General features: G+C 44.2%; 1 pseudogene; it reads right to left on the bottom strand.

Moving 5' to 3' along the window:
- Nucleotides 1-720: 720 nt before the first annotated feature.
- LOC124778509 lies at nt 721-838 on the bottom strand (annotated as a pseudogene).
- Between the last annotated feature and the right edge of the window lie 15,160 nt (nt 839-15,998).

Below are 15,998 nucleotides of genomic sequence, written 5' to 3'. Positions count from 1 at the left end.
AGACACACGTCAGAACATTACGAAGGCGGGGTACGTCGATCTATTCTGCACAGCACAATCAAAGGGTCAGTTTTACGAAACCCTTTAATTGCCTCCCATTGCGACACATAAGTTTTAATTTTGGCTGGAAGGTGCCTAGAACCTCCCTCTGTAACGGTGCAAAAATGTGGCGCCTAGCGACGTCATCCTGGAACTCGGCGGCACTTCAAACAACAAAGTGTCGACACATGCGAGAAAAAGGCTGCAGCTCAGAAGCTCACGTGGAGTGTAAGATGAGTTAATGATGTCACATTGGCAGCAGATTTCACCACAATTCTGCCCAACGCCACTGTGGACGTGTCACACGATGGAAAGATCGTGACATTCCCTCTTATCCATATTTCACGCCTTTCTTGTGACGCCTCTGCGACGGAGATCAGAAGCGCCACGCCTAGCATTGAAATCATGCGATTTTCTTATGGGTGGACGAACAAAGCATTTCAGGCACACCGCCGCTCGTAATCCACACGAAAAGGCGCTAGCGCTCTATCTTCAAGCCACAAGTGGCCTATCGGGACCATCCGACCGCCGTGTCATCCTCAATTAGGATGCGGATAGGAGGGGCGTGTGGACAGCACACCGCTCTCCCGGATGTTAAGATGGTTTTCTTTGACCGGAGCCGCTACTATTCGGTCGAGTAACTCTTCAATAGGCATCACGAGGCTGATGCACCCCGAAAAATGGCAACAGCTCATGGCCGCCCGGACAGTCACCCATCCAAGTGCCAGCCACGCCCAACATCGCTTAACTTCGGTGATCTGACGGGAACCGGTGTATCCACTGCGGCAAAGCCGTTGCCAAAGGGCGTTAGGGGATGGCATAAAGAGCGTCAATGAAACCACTGCTTCCCTTGAGGCGTTGATTCCTACACATTTCGCAGTCCAAAACGACAGTTCAAAGTGCAGTGACCATCAGGACGACGTCTTGACAACGTTTGTCACTGCTGATCCAACGGACGATTCAAAACCTCTCTAAGGACATCCTAGGCCAGTAAACCCAATAAACGCGATCGCTTCCATTTCAAGTGCAGTGCAGTGAGACCGTCAGTTTCGATTTGGTGTACAAGGTGGACCGTTCAAAACAATTCGAAGAAATTTAAACGTGATCCGAAGCAGCAAAGGGTACTTAACCTTTTTCAGCCTTCTTGTTTCACATCCTGCTGTGGCGTAATCATGGAAGCGTGTGACATTGACACAAGTGTGAATAAAACGACAAAGCTTTCCTCTAAGACCAAATAGTCCAGCAACAGCCTCGGTGTTACCCACTCATCTTTGTTGAGCGTCTTAAAAAAGTACCAGTATAGACAGAACCCATGACGAGAGTCCTAGGCACCTGTTAACAGGCTACACTGCTGCCCTTGCGCCTGCTAATAGGCCATATGGAATTGGAGAGGTGCTTGCCGACAAGGGCATAGGGCTTCGTCAGACGTTGTCTCTGTTCAGGTACCTTTTTAAAGCGCTCAGAAAACACTGGTGGGTGGCACCAGGGGTGTTGCCAAACTGGAGGGGGGGGGGGGGGGGAAGGAGTGTATTAAAAGGACCCTTTGCCATTTTATTCATGCATGTGTCAATGTCGCACTCTCTGTGTTCATATCACAGGAGGGTGCGAAAAGGAGGCTAAAAAAACAAAATCACCCTTTGCCACTTTCGATCACGTTCAAATTTTGTCGAATGGTTCTGAACGGTTCCTAATAGTTCCATCATGTATACCATAACAAAATTTGCGCTCTCACTGCACTTCAATATTGGCCCACAATGTGCTTAGGGAAGGGTTGAATCGTCCGTTGGTGTCAGCAGTGCCGAAGGTTGTCAAGATATCGTCCTTTCGGTCACCATATTTGAACTGTCGTTTTACAAAGCGAAATGTGTTTTAATCAAAGACCCCACGGAAAGGAGTGTTTTCATTGACGCCCATTATGCCATCCCCTGACGCCTTTTCGTATCGCGCTGCATCTAAAAGTTTTCCACTCGATGATTTCAGCGCAGGGTGTCGCGGTATGACCACCATCGGAGAGCAAAACAAGGGGCGAAAAGTGGGTAAGAGCGTGTGTTACGACGGAAATGTCTACGATGGCTTTGGACAGAATTTTGGTGAACTTTGGGGCCCGTGTGACATCATTAACCCATGAACTTCTGAGCTGTGGCCCTTTTTCTTATGTGCCGACACCTTGGTGTCTGAAGCGTCGCTGAGCCAAAGGTGACGTCGCAGGGCGTCATACTTCTGCACCATTCCATAGGCAGATTGTCGGCATCTTTGAGCCAAGCTGAAAACGTCTACGTCGCAGTGGGAGACAATTACGTTGTTTCGAAAAAGTGGCCCTTTAATTGCGTTGCGTAGTGTAGAAAACTAAACGGCAAACTCGACCACAGACCGAGTTGCAGGTTGCTTACGGACTTCCAGGGCCAGCAAAACTTTATTTTCCGTATTTCATACAGTTATTGACAAAATTTTGAAATTAAAAATGCTGCCATAATCTACTCATTAACAGCCATAATCTTTCTTTTGGGTTTAATACAGTAAGTCAAATATTACAGTTAGCAACTGTTTATATGTGTTGGGGCAGCATAAGTTACGGCGCGCAAATTACCCGGTCTATATTCTCCAGTATTTGAGAAAGAGACACTTAGTGACTTCCAGAAAACTTTAGACATAATTAACATAATTTCAAAAATTTTCTAACCTTTTTCTCGTTAACACCCCGCACCTTTCCCTTCCCCTCCACCTTCCACTCCCCCACTAAATGATGGAAGGAAGAAAATGTGCCGGCCGGGGTGGCCGAGTCAAGGAACCAACGATCAATTTGAACGAATGCCTTGTGACGTCCACCCCGAGCAAACGCAACGAACTATATCGAACCAAATGTGTAAAAAAAAAAAAAAAAAAAAAAAAAAACAGCGGTTCTAGGCGCTACAGTCTGGAACCGCGCGACCGCCACGGTCCCAGTTTCGAATCCTGCCTCGGGCATGGATGTGTGTGATGTCCTTACGTTAGTTAGGTTTAAGTAGTTCTAAGTTCTAGGGGACTGATGACCTCAGATGTTAAGTCCCATAGTGCTCAGAGCCATTTGAACCGTTTAAAACGCACTATTTCCACTTGGACCCACTTTATACGACTCAGATACTGATTGATCTTACATGTCTGTGTGAATCTAAGTCCTGACATACTCAGTATGTTGAGAAATGTATAATTATGTAGGTATAGACTGAAGAATTACGTAAGGTAGATCTCATCCATAGGAGCCATCGTTTGGAATGCGACAAACCGACTCAGTCCCCGTGAAAATTTGTGGTGTCGTTGCTTCATGATGTGCACGTGGGTTGCACTCCTAAAGCGACACAACAGGAAGAATTGTGAAGGTGATACAAGGAAGACAAAGCCAGGTGGGTGCGGCTTCGTAATAGCGGTGGGAGAACAGGACTGGCCACGCTCAGTCCCCCGCTTCTTGTAATCCTCATTTGACTATAATAGACTGAGCGACAACGTCTATCTTCCGAATTCTGTCATGTGCTTCTTTCGCAGGACAGTAGAGAAGTTCAGAGCATAACATCGTAGCTTCCCGTCAAGCACAAAATTTTCTGCATATTTAAGCTGGCCGGAGTGGTCGAGCGGTTCTGGGCGCTACAGTCTGGAACTGCGCGACCGCTACGGTCGCAGGTTCGAATCGTGCCTCGGGCATGGTTGTGTGTATTGTCTTTAGGTTAGTTAGGTTTAAGTAGTTATAAGTTCGAGGGGACTGATGATCACAGAAGTTAAGTCCCATAGTGCTCAGAGCCATTTGCATATTTAAGTTGGTGGGCGGATGTGCCGACAAACAAAACACAAGAGTTTACGACGTAAAATGTGAAAGAAGATACGCCAATTAAACACTCAAATTATTTCAGAAGTTTATTGTATGACAGCTTAATTACTACGATGACCGAAGGATGGACAGCATTACGAGACTAGTGGTGGGCTTATGTTCTGATGCAGGTCGTGCGAATATGATAAGTATGTATACTTTACCAGGAATTGACGTTCCGTAACAACGATGTAATTGGCAGTGCTTAACCTCTTGCCGGAACATTTAGTTCGACAAAATCCGTACCCAAGCGGTTGGAGAAGACGCATGCTAAACCGGTCAGCGTAATGCGCGAGACATTCGTAATACAAGCCGATGTACTGACAGCTGTTACATAGCTGTACGCTTATTTGTCTCACGCAATACTGATCTTATGGACGCCAACTCTAATTTAATTCTTGTTCTATATACAGGGTGGTCCATTGATAGTGACCGGGCCAAATATCTCACGAAATAAGCGTCAAACGAAAAAACTACAAAGAATGAAACTCGTCTAGCTTGTAGGGGGAAACCAGATGGCGCTATGGTTGGCCCGCTAGATAGCGCTGCCATAGGTCAAACGGATATCAACTGCGTTTTTTAAATAGGAACCCCCATTTTTATTACATATTCGTGTAGTGCGTAAAGAAATATGAATGTTTTAGTTGGACCATTTTTTTCGCCTTGTGATAGATGGCGCTATATTAGTCACAAACGTGTAAGTACGTGGTATCACGTAACATTCTGCCAGTGCAGACGGTATTTGCTTCGTGATACATTACCCCTGTTAAAATGGACCGTTTACCAATTGCGGAAAGGTCGATATCGTGTTGATGTATGGCTATTATGATCAAAATGCCCAACGGGCGTATGCTATGTATGCTGCTCGGTATCCTGGACGACATCTTCCAAGTGTCCGGCCCGTTCGCCGGATAGTTGCGTTATTTAAGGAAACAGGAAGTGTTCAGCCACATGTGAAAAGTCAGCCACGACCTGCAACAAATGGTGATGCCCAGGTAGGTGTTTTAGCTGCTGTCGCGGCTAATCCGCACATCAATAGCAGACAAACTGCGCGAGAATCGGGAATCGCAAAAACGTCGGTGTTGAGAATGCTACATCAACATCGATTGCACCCGTATCACGTTTCTATGCACCAGGAATTGCATGGCGACGACTTTGAACGTCGTGTACAGTTCTGCCACTGGGCACAAGAGAAATTACGGGACGATGACAGATATTTTGCACGCGTTCTATTTAGCGACGAAGCGTCATTCACCAACAGCGGTAACGTAAACCGGCATAATATGCACTATTGAGCAACGGAAAATCCACGATGGCTGCGACAAGTGGAACATCAGCAACCTTGGCGGGTTAATGTATGGTGGGGCATTATGGGAGGAAGGATAATTGGCCCCCATTTTTATCGATGGCAATCTAAATGGTGCAATGTTTGCTGATTTCCTACGTAATGTTCTATCGATGTTACTACAAGATGTTTCACTGCATGACAGAATGGCGATGTACTTCCAACATAATGTATGTCCGGCGCATAGCTCGCGTGCGGTTGAAGTGGTATTGAATAGCATAGTCCGCAGCTCGTGGTCTTGCGGTAGCGTTCTCGCTTCCCGCGCACGGAGTCCCGGGTTCGATTCCCGGCGGGGTCAGGGATTTTTCTCTGCCTCGTGATGACTGGGTGTTGTGTGTTCATCATCATTTCATCTTCATTGACTCGCAAGTCGCCGAAGTGGCGTCAACTAAAAAGGACTTGCAATACGGCGGCCGAACTTCCCCGCATGGGACCTCCCGGCCAACAATGCCATACGATCATTTCCTTTTTTGAATAGCATATTTCATGACAGGTGGATTGGCCGTCGAAGCACCATACCATGGCCCGCACGTTCACCGGATCTGACGTCCCCGGATTTCTTTCTGTGGGGAAAGTTGAAGGATATTTGCTACCGTGATCCACCGACAACGCCTGACAACATGCGTCAGCGCATTGTCAATGCATGTGCGAACATTACGGAAGGCGAACTACTCGCTGTTGAGAGGAATGTCGTTACACGTATTGCCAAATGCATCGAGGTTGACGGACATCATTTTGAGCATTTATTGCATTAATGTGGTATTTACAGGGAACCATGCTGTAACAGCATGCGTTCTCAGAAATGATAAGTTCACAAAGGTACATGTATCACATTCGAACAACTGAAATTAAATGTTCAAACGTACCTACGTTCTGTATTTTAATTTAAAAAACCTACCTGTCACCCACTGTTCGTCTAAAGTTGTGAGCCATATGTTTGTGACTATTACAGCGCCATCTATCACAAAGCGAAAAAAGTAATCCAACTAAAACATTCATATTTCGTTACGTACTGCACGAATATGTAAACAAACGCAGTTGATATCCATTTGACCTATGGCAGCGCCATGTAGCGGGCCAACCATAGCGCCATCTGGTTTCCCCCTTCAAGCTAGACAAGTTTCATTCTTTGTAGTTTATTCATTTGACGCTTATTTCGTGAGATATTTGGCTCGGTCACGATCAATGGACCACCCTGTATAAAGAAGATTTCAGTTGTCCCTACCCACGTCGCTTTATGCAACCCGCAGTGTTATATCTGGCTTTCAAAAACCACGCGCGAGAGTTTCATATTCTCTCGCTCGCTACGTCTAAACTTTGTCCTACAGAAAAACTGAACGGGCCCTCCTGTAGGAATTTTAAGTAGTTAAATTTTGTACTGGGCTATGTTTTCGATGGAGGCCACGGTTTATGAGTTATTCAAGAAAAACATACAAAAGTTGCCTTCAAACGCACCTCTACTCCCACACTCATCCCTCACCAGTCAGGAGTTCTAGTATGTTGCTCGTGGCACTCCTATCACAGTACAAAAATTTTCGACTACACGAAGTAGTCCCAATATTCGTCAGCTTTTGGTCTCTATTGATTGGGCTATTACGTGGCACTCCTATCACTGTACAAAAATTTTCTACTACACGAAGTAGTCCCAATATTCGACAGTTTTTTGTCTCTATTGATTGGGCTATTACGCCACCTGCATAGTCTGTTGTTTCTTTAACATTATTAATTTAAACGTTCCCGTGAGATAACGAAAGAAAAACGACTTCACTATGGTCATGTGTGCCTAAATGTTTTGCACGCATTGTGTTTTGTACAATCACGTTGCTATCACTAGATTCTTCATCATTACATTCATATAAACGCCCTTCTCTTAATGTTATACGGGGTGTTACAAAAAGGTACGGCCAAACTTTCAGGAAACATTCCTCACACACAAATAAAGAAAGCATGTTATGTGGACATATGTCCGGAAACGCTTAATTTCCATGTTAGAGCTCATTTTAGTTTCGTCAGTATGTACTGTACTTCCTCGATTCACCGCCAGTTGGCCCAATTGAAGGAAGGTAATGTTGACTTCGGTGCCTTTACAAGTACGACACAACATGTGGTTCATGCACGATGGAGCTCCTGCATATTTCTGTCGAAGTGTTCGCATGCTTCTCAACAACAGATTCGGTGACCGATGGATTGGTAGAGGCGGACCAATTCCATGGCCTCCACGCTCTCCTGACCTCAACGCTCTTGACTTTCATTTATGGGGGTATTTGAAAGCTCTTGTCTACGCCACCCCGGTACCAAATGTAGAGACTCTTCGTGCTCGTATTGTGGACGGCTGTGATACAATACGCCATTCTCCAGGGCTGCATCAGCGCATCAGGGATTCCATGCGACGGAGGGTGGATGCATGTATCCTCTCTAACGGAGGACATTTTGAACATTTCCTGTAACAAAGTGTTTGAAGTCACGCTGGTACGTTCTGTTGCTGTGTGTTTCCATTCCATGATTAATGTGATTTGAAGAGAAGTAATAAAATGAGCTCTAACATGGAAAGTAAGCGTTTCCGGACACATGTCCACATAACATATTTTCTTTCTTTATGTGTGAGGAATGTTTCCTGAAAATTTGGCCGTACCTTTTTGTAACACCCTGTATAAGGGTTTATTAAATTATTCTTCAAAAACGAAAGTACAAAGCCAGTAGCACGCCTGCTTTGCAACGTAGATTTAACGTGGCAAAATGATAAGAACACCACCACGATTATAAGTGACAAGTATTTGTCTCATAAGCTGGACCCGCGTTGCTTACTTACGTTTGGCTCGACTTTCGCTCCCACGAATGTGACTCGTGATGTTTACGTTTGTTTCCAGGAGTCTGACTCGAGATATTCATGTTTGGTCCTAAATTGTAATTACGAGCTAGACTCGTGAAAATACGGAAAGTGTTTAATCAGCAGCTTCGACAAATTAATAGAACCTGTTAAGAAAGTAGGCGCAACATAAATTTTATTTTCTGTGACAATTTGTCATCAAACACAATAGATCACAGTTCCAATAATCCAAAATGTTCACTTAAATTATTTGGAACAGATATTTTTATGCCCCGTTTATCAGAACATTTCCAAATGACTGATATGTTCTTCGCTTTCTGCATGTCCGTGATTCATATAATTTAGGTTTTGAAGTTTCTTCTTCACTATATATTTAGGAAAATAATTCTACGACAATACTCATGGTTTTTTCTGAGTCCCACTATGTCATTCCTTCGGTCCTTGAAACTTGAAAGTTAACACTTTTATCCGTGGGTAACATAAAAATAACCAAACAAATACGAATATTGCAGTAGTTGATAGCTGATATGTCATATGGATTCAGTACTTCCTTTTTTTAACTTAGCATGGGAAATGTTGACTGGGACTCTTGTTTATGTGGCCGTATGCGTTTTCATATACTGCGACGTTCCAATCAGGCAAAGTGAAGTAACAATGGTAGGCGATTTGTGTGCCAATCGTAAAACCTATATAAAGGCTGGTTTCATATTTTCGTATGTTGCGTTTTTTAAGGTGCAAATAGGGACCCGTCTGACATAGGTGAACGTATGTATGGGTAACCGCCTTACCATACGACGTATTTCAGAGTGCGCAGAACTGTTGACTTTCCCACTCTTCTGCACAATATTTCGGCGACTGAGCTCACCGAATGGGTCAGCTGCTACGATTGATGGCATGACGAAAATCGCTATAGGTTAATCGTTGAAGTGTTGTGTAACAAAATGAGATCGTCAACCCAGGTCTACATATCCTGTAATATATCTTCTCTCAATCAAGTCAGAAATATGAATTACTAATTTCTAATTGATGCATGGAGATTGTGATATAATTGCACTTATCTGTGAGTTTCCTGCACAGTAGACTGGTTGGACGTACTAGTTTCATAGCCGACTGTCTCCTGCAGACAGTCAAATTTTGATTGTACGCAACAAATAGTTCTGACAATGCATTAATTTTACTTATAATTGTCCGAGCGGTTCTAGGCGCTACAGTCTGGAACCGCGCGACCGCTACGGTCGCAGGTTCGAATCCTGCCTCGGGCATGGATGTGTGTGATGTCGTTAGGTTAGTTAGGTTTAAGTTGTTCTAAGTTCTAGGGGTCTGATGACCTCAGAAGTTAAGTCCCATAGTGCTCAGAGCCAATTGAACCATTTTTACTTATAATTTTGTGACAAATTGAGCCATTTGGATGCGTGGGTGAATCAAGTATACATTTTCATTTGTCTGCGGGCCAAATTAAATTAACATTGACTTGAATTCGAGTGTACGCGTTATTCTTACTGGCACAATAGGCCTTGTGTTGGACTGCGTCATTAAAGTGATCCATCACACACGATGTGAAGAAGGAAGGAACATTATGGTGTAACATCTCTTGATTAGCAATGTTATTAGAGACGGAGGACAAGCTAGGATTGGGAAAGGATGGGGAAAGAAATTGGCCGTGTGCTACCAAAGTTCGTTACAGTGGGCCTGGGATGAGATTTACGCACAGTCAGGTCGTTGTCGAAGTTGATACGATAGACGTTTTGGCCTGTAGAAGTCTTGCACCGCACAAGGCGTTACGCAAGTGTCATTGTGTGACGCTGTCCGCGTAGCTGATGCGCATGCGTGCGGTGAGGACGAAGGCCGTGGAGGCAAGCCAAGAGTCACCAGCAGGGGCGACAAATGGGCGGCTGAGAGCTAACGTGCGTCATCCCACTAGCCGCCACGCACAATACTGGACTTTATGTTCGGATCCACATCTGAATGCATATCAGTGATTTTGCTAATACATTGCCGGAAAATTTAAGTTCATACAAATAACTCGACGTAATAAATTGCAGCGATATATCAATGAAGGTTTTATACGTGAAAAAGACCTGGAAATAGCGGAAGGCTTTAAATGGATAACATAATGGTGAGCCTGAGGTTTCGAAAACAGATTTCAGGGGGATGTGGGGACGTTATTAATAATTTATTGGTTATGAATTGCGGAACAAAACTGCAGAACTGTAGGAAATTAAGCAAATGTGACCTGGATAAGTTGAAAGAACCAATGGCTCTTGGGATTTTAAAATAGCGGATTATGTGACGTTTCTCTAAAAAAAGGGGGGGGAGGGGGTAAGGAACGCAACAGAAGAGAAATAGGTAGTCTTGAGTGGTGAAATAGTGAAGGAAGTGAAGAATCAAATAAGTAAAAAGACACACGGGAGAATATAACAAGAGCTGTTAAACGTAACTGAGAACGGGAGAAAATATAAAAATGAAGAACCGAATGAAACAGGCCAAAACCAATGCAGATGTCTAAAAGATTCAATAGCAGGGAGTCCAAATTGTCACATCAAAAATGGCTAGGCAGAAATGCAAGGATATAGAAGCATTCACATTTAGGAAAGAGACAGATGACGACTGTGTGGTGATTGAAGAGAACTTTCAAGAAAGCTGAAGCAGACGCATGAATATGACTCGGTGCCCCACTGCAGACTCCTAACTAAGGTACGAGCATGTGGAACTGGTTCCCAAGTATGTGAGTGGCTCGAAGACTTCTTAAGTAATTGAACCCAGTACGTTGTCCTCGATGGTGAGTGTTCATCGGAGGTGAGGATATCTACTGGAGCGCCCCAGGGAAGTGTGGTAAGTCCGCTGTTGTTTTCTATCTACATAAATGATGTTTTGGATAGGGTGGATAGCAATGTGCGGCTGTTTGCTGATGATGCTGTGGTGTACGGGAAGGTGTCGTCGTTGAGTGACTGTAGGAGGATACAAGATAACTTGGACAGGATTTGTGATTGGTGTAAAGAATGCCAGCTAACTCTAAATATAGATAAATGTAAATTAATGCAGATGAATAGGAAAAAGAATCCCGTAATGTTTGAATACTCCATTAGTAGTGTAGCGCTTGACATAGTCACGTCGGTTAAATATTTGGGCGTAACATTGCAGAGCGATATGAAGTGGGACAAGTATGTAGTGGCAGCTGTGGGGAAGGCGGATAGTCGTCTCCGGTTCATTGGTAAAATTTTGGGAAGATGTTCATCTGTAAAGGAGACCGCTTATAAAACACTAATACGACCTATTCTTGAGTACTGCTCGAGCTTTTGGGATCCCTATCAGGTCGGGTTGAGGGACGACATAGAAGGAATTCAGAGGCGGGCTGCTAGATTTGTTACTGGTAGGTTTGATCATCGTGCGAGTGTTACGGAAATGCTTCAGAAACTCAGGTGGGAGTCTCTATAGGAAAGGAGGCGTTCTTTTCGTGAATTGCTACTGAGGAAATTTAGAGAACCAGCATTTGAGGCTGACTGCAGTACTATTTTACTGCCGCCAAATTACATTTCGCGGAAAGACCACAAAGATAAGATAAGAGAGATTAGGGCTCGTACAGAGGCATATAGGCAGTCATTCTTCCCTCGTTCTGTTTGGGAGTGGAACAGGGAGAGAAGATGCTAGTTTTGGTACGAGGTACCCTCCGCCAAGCACCGTATGGTGGTTTGCGGAGTATGTATGTAGATGTAGATGTAGACATCAAAATCTCAGATGGAAAATCAGTAATAAACCCAGAAGAGAAAGCTGAAAGGTGGAAGTAATATTTAGAGGGGCTAAAATGGCTCTGAGCACTATGGGACTCAACATCTTAGGTCATAAGTCCCCTAGAACTTAGAACTACTTAAACCTAACTAACCTACGGACATCACACACACCCATGCCCGAGGCAGGATTCGAACCTGCGACCGTAGCAGCCCCGCGGTTCCGGACTGCAGCGCCAGAACCGCTAGACCACCGCGGCCGGCTATTTAGAGGGGCTATACAAGAGAAATAATCGTGAAGGCGATATTATTGAAAGTGAAGAAGAAGTAGATGAAAATGATAAGATAGAGCGAGAAGAATTTGACAGAGCGCCGAAAGACTTAAACTGAAATAAAGCTTGAAGTAGACGACATTCCCTTGGAACTGCTGATATCCTTGGAAGAGCCAGCCATGTCAAAACTCTTCCATCTGGCATGAAAGAGTTTGAGACAAGCGAATTACCCTCAGACTTAAGTAATAAAATAATTCCAATTCCGAAGATGGTAGGCGCTGGTAAGTGTGAATATTACCTAACTTTAATTAATCATGCTTGCAGAATACTGACTCGAATTATTCGCAGAAGAATGGAAAAAAACTGGCAGACTTCGACCTCGGGGAAGACCAGTTTCGGTTCCGAAAAAATGCAGAGACAGTTTAAAAGAAAGTGACGATACATTTTACGTGAAGAATTAACCCTGTGAAAGATGTGAGACGCGTTTGTTGAATGCTGACAACAGACAAATTTGAAAACTAATATCTTGGTAATGCTTGGAAAGAGAATCCAACAGTTTTTGTACATTTATTTGCAACTGAAGAAACAAAGTGTAGCCGATTTTTATGTGCTGAAAATGTTAAAGTACTTGTTTTCTGGAATTATAAATGATTGTTGTTTATTGATTACTAGAAAAGGATAAAATAATGACTAACAAACTCTACACAAATCATCTACACCAAATGAAAGAAAAAATACGTGTGAAGAGATCTGAATTTTGAAAGCGAAAAACGTTTGTTATTAGGACAATGCACATGGCTATAAAGGTTTTGATAAAGGAAAACCATGGGAGCTGAAGCAGTTATTGCTGAAACATTCACCTTATTTGAAAGACTTGGCACCACCTGTTTTGCACCATTTCCTCGCAGTCTTTCAGTACCAGGGCAAGAAAATTTAATTTTTCCCTCCTCTCGTCGCCACGTATCTTAATGATAGCAGAAACTGAAAATAAAGTAATTCCAGAAATTCGCATAAGGGTCAATAGTATTCTCCGAAAATAAATAGTTAGAAGATAGTTCCGCAGTCACACATGACGAAAACCGTAGGTAATTGTTGCTATGATACTACTTATAAAACGTCGTAAACCACTGGCACTAAGAGTGGCCAGCATGTTCTCCACACATGAACCCTATCGAACATACCTGGGATATATTGAAAAGGGCTGTTTCAATCTGGACCAACAGTTCCTTGATGGACTTGTGGATAGTACGCCACGACGAATACAGGCATGCATCAATGTAAGAGAATGTGAACCCTGTAAGTTTTCTGTTAACAGTTTGGCGACAACCGTAGTAATGACTTACTCGTCCGACGTATTACATATAACACTTGTAACAGTAGCAGAGCGTACTTATCTTAAGCTTTTGGTTATTCTCTTCCTCGAACGTAAATACGACTGTTCTGCCACTGTCTGGAAGCACTGTTATCCTTGTAAGGAAACACAAGACGGTGGAGATTTCTCCTTCTGCCGCATCCTTCTCCGATGGCCCTGCTTTACGTTACTGTTTTTCTAACTCAATGCGGGCAAGAATTGCGATGGTCCTTTAAACATGCCAGGATCTCTTCCCCTCCAATTCTTGTTGAAGAGAGCCAGTACGTTGTCATTGTTATCTCTAATCTTTTTTCCTCGGTATGGGCTCATCTTATATAGTGTCGTGTAACACCAGTTTAGTTTGCCGAAGTACATCCTTCACTCCGACAGACTTGGGATTACTTGCAGCCACGTTTCATGGGATTTCAGCCCATTCTTCGTTGAAATACGCAACCACGCTACGTTCCCTGCGGCCCTCCATAATTGACTATACATCAGTACTTCTCATGCACCCTCAGTCGCGTTACAATCACAGCAAAGTTAGGACGGGCATATTTTTGTGTGAGATAACTCGTTCAGTCTGTGTAGCCTGAACGATTATCTCTCCGGATCGATTTACATAATTGCCCCCAACTGATGTATCAAGATAGGCAACAGTGATATATGGTGTTTGTAACGCTTCACCATGATATTCCCGTACCGAAACACAAGAAAAGCATCAAATCACCAGAAAAATTCTCACACACTGTGAAGCGGCCTGTGCGGACGGAATCATTATTCGGACTACACCCTCAGACTCGTATTCGGCAGGAACGGGGTGAAATCTTCGAAAGACCGCTCGGAGTTAGCTTTCCCGTCGCTTCCCAAATGTCGAAGAGAAAGTTCATTACCGAATATATGGTGCTACTGAAAAAAGACGTTCAACTGTTCAGATATTAGTAACGGACGAAGTCACAAGGAAAATAATCACGCTGGTTAATATTCCCCTGATAGCTTACAAACATTTGCTTGACTTTTTTTTATTTTGCTTCTGGACAAAAACTAATTTGTGATATTCAAGATAAATGGCACTCCCTGTTCAGGTTACTAATACACACATCAAAAAAGTTTTGCATCACCTCGGTTCCGACAGTTCCGTAAACTGTACAGAAAATTGGAATAGAGATCAACATAAACATCATTTCCGCCCTATTATTGCTCATCAAAACCACACGTTGCATGTTGTACCACCATACAGCGAGACCTTCAGAGGTGGTGGTCCAGACCGCTGTACACATCGGTACCTCTAATACCCAGTAGCACGTCCTCTAGCATTGATGAATACCTGTATTCGTCGTGGCATACTATCCACAAGTTCATCAAGGCACTGTTGGTGCAGATTGGCCCACTACTCAACGGCGATTCGGCGTAGATCCCTCAGAGTAGATGATGGGTCACGTCGTCCATAAACAGCGCTTTTCAATCTATCCCATGCATGTTTGATAGGGTTCATGTCTGGAGAACACGCTAGCCACTCTAGTCATGACGGAAATCATTCACAAGATGTGCACGATGGGGGCGCGAATTGTCGTCCATGAAGACCGATGCCTCGCCAATATGTTGCCGATTGGTTGCACTGGCGGTTGGAGGATGGGATTCACGTATCGTACAGCGTCACGGCGCCTTCCATGACCACCAGCGGCGTACGTCGGCTCCACGTAATGCCACCCCAAAACAGCAGGGAACCTCCACCTTGCTGCACTCGCTAGACAGTGTGTGTAAGGCGTTCAGCCTGACCGGGTCGCTTCCCAACAAGTCGCCGACGATTGTCTGGTTGAAGGCATATGAGACACTCATCGGTGAAGAGAACGTGATGCCAATCCTGAGCGGTCCATCCGGCTAGTTGTTGGGTCCATCTGCCCCGCGCTGCATGGTGTCGTGGTTGCTAAGACGGACGTCTGTATTGAAGTTGCGCATCATGCAGCCTATTGCTCACAGTTTGAGTCGATAACACGACGTCCTGTGGCTGCACGAAAAGCATTATTCAACATGGTGGCGTTGCTGTCAGTGTTCCTCCGAGCCGTAATCCGTAGGTAGCGGTCATCCACTACAGTAGTCGCTCTTGGGCGGCCTGAGCGAGTCAGTTCCTGTCTCTCTGTATCACCTACGTGTCCGAACAACATCGCTTTGGTTCACTCCGAGACGCCTGGACACTTCCCTTGTTGAGAGTCCTTCCTGGCACAAAGTAACAATCACGGCATCGACCGTCTATTCATGGTTGAACTACAGACAACACGAGCCGAGTACCTCCTTCCTGGTGGAATGTCTGATGGGCTGTCGGACCCCCTCCGTCTAATAGGCGCTGCTCACACATGGTTGTTTACATCTTTGGACGGGTTTAGTGACGTCTCTGAACAGTCAAAGGGACTGTGTCTGTGATACAATATCCACAATCAACGTCTATATTCAGGAGTTCTGGAAACTGAGGTGATGCAAAACTTTTTTGACGTGTGTAGTATTACGAATTATTTGATACTTTCTAAAACTGAAAATAAACTCATCCTTATGAGAGTTCATGTTGTTGCTAAACATAGGATAATCACAAAATTGGGAAGTAGAAGA

This window comes from Schistocerca piceifrons, chromosome 2, assembly GCF_021461385.2.
Source record: "Schistocerca piceifrons isolate TAMUIC-IGC-003096 chromosome 2, iqSchPice1.1, whole genome shotgun sequence".
NCBI lineage: Eukaryota > Metazoa > Arthropoda > Insecta > Orthoptera > Acrididae > Schistocerca > Schistocerca piceifrons.
The sequence above is the reverse complement of the archived record's forward strand: the minus strand, read 5'-3'. Positions and strand labels throughout refer to the sequence as shown.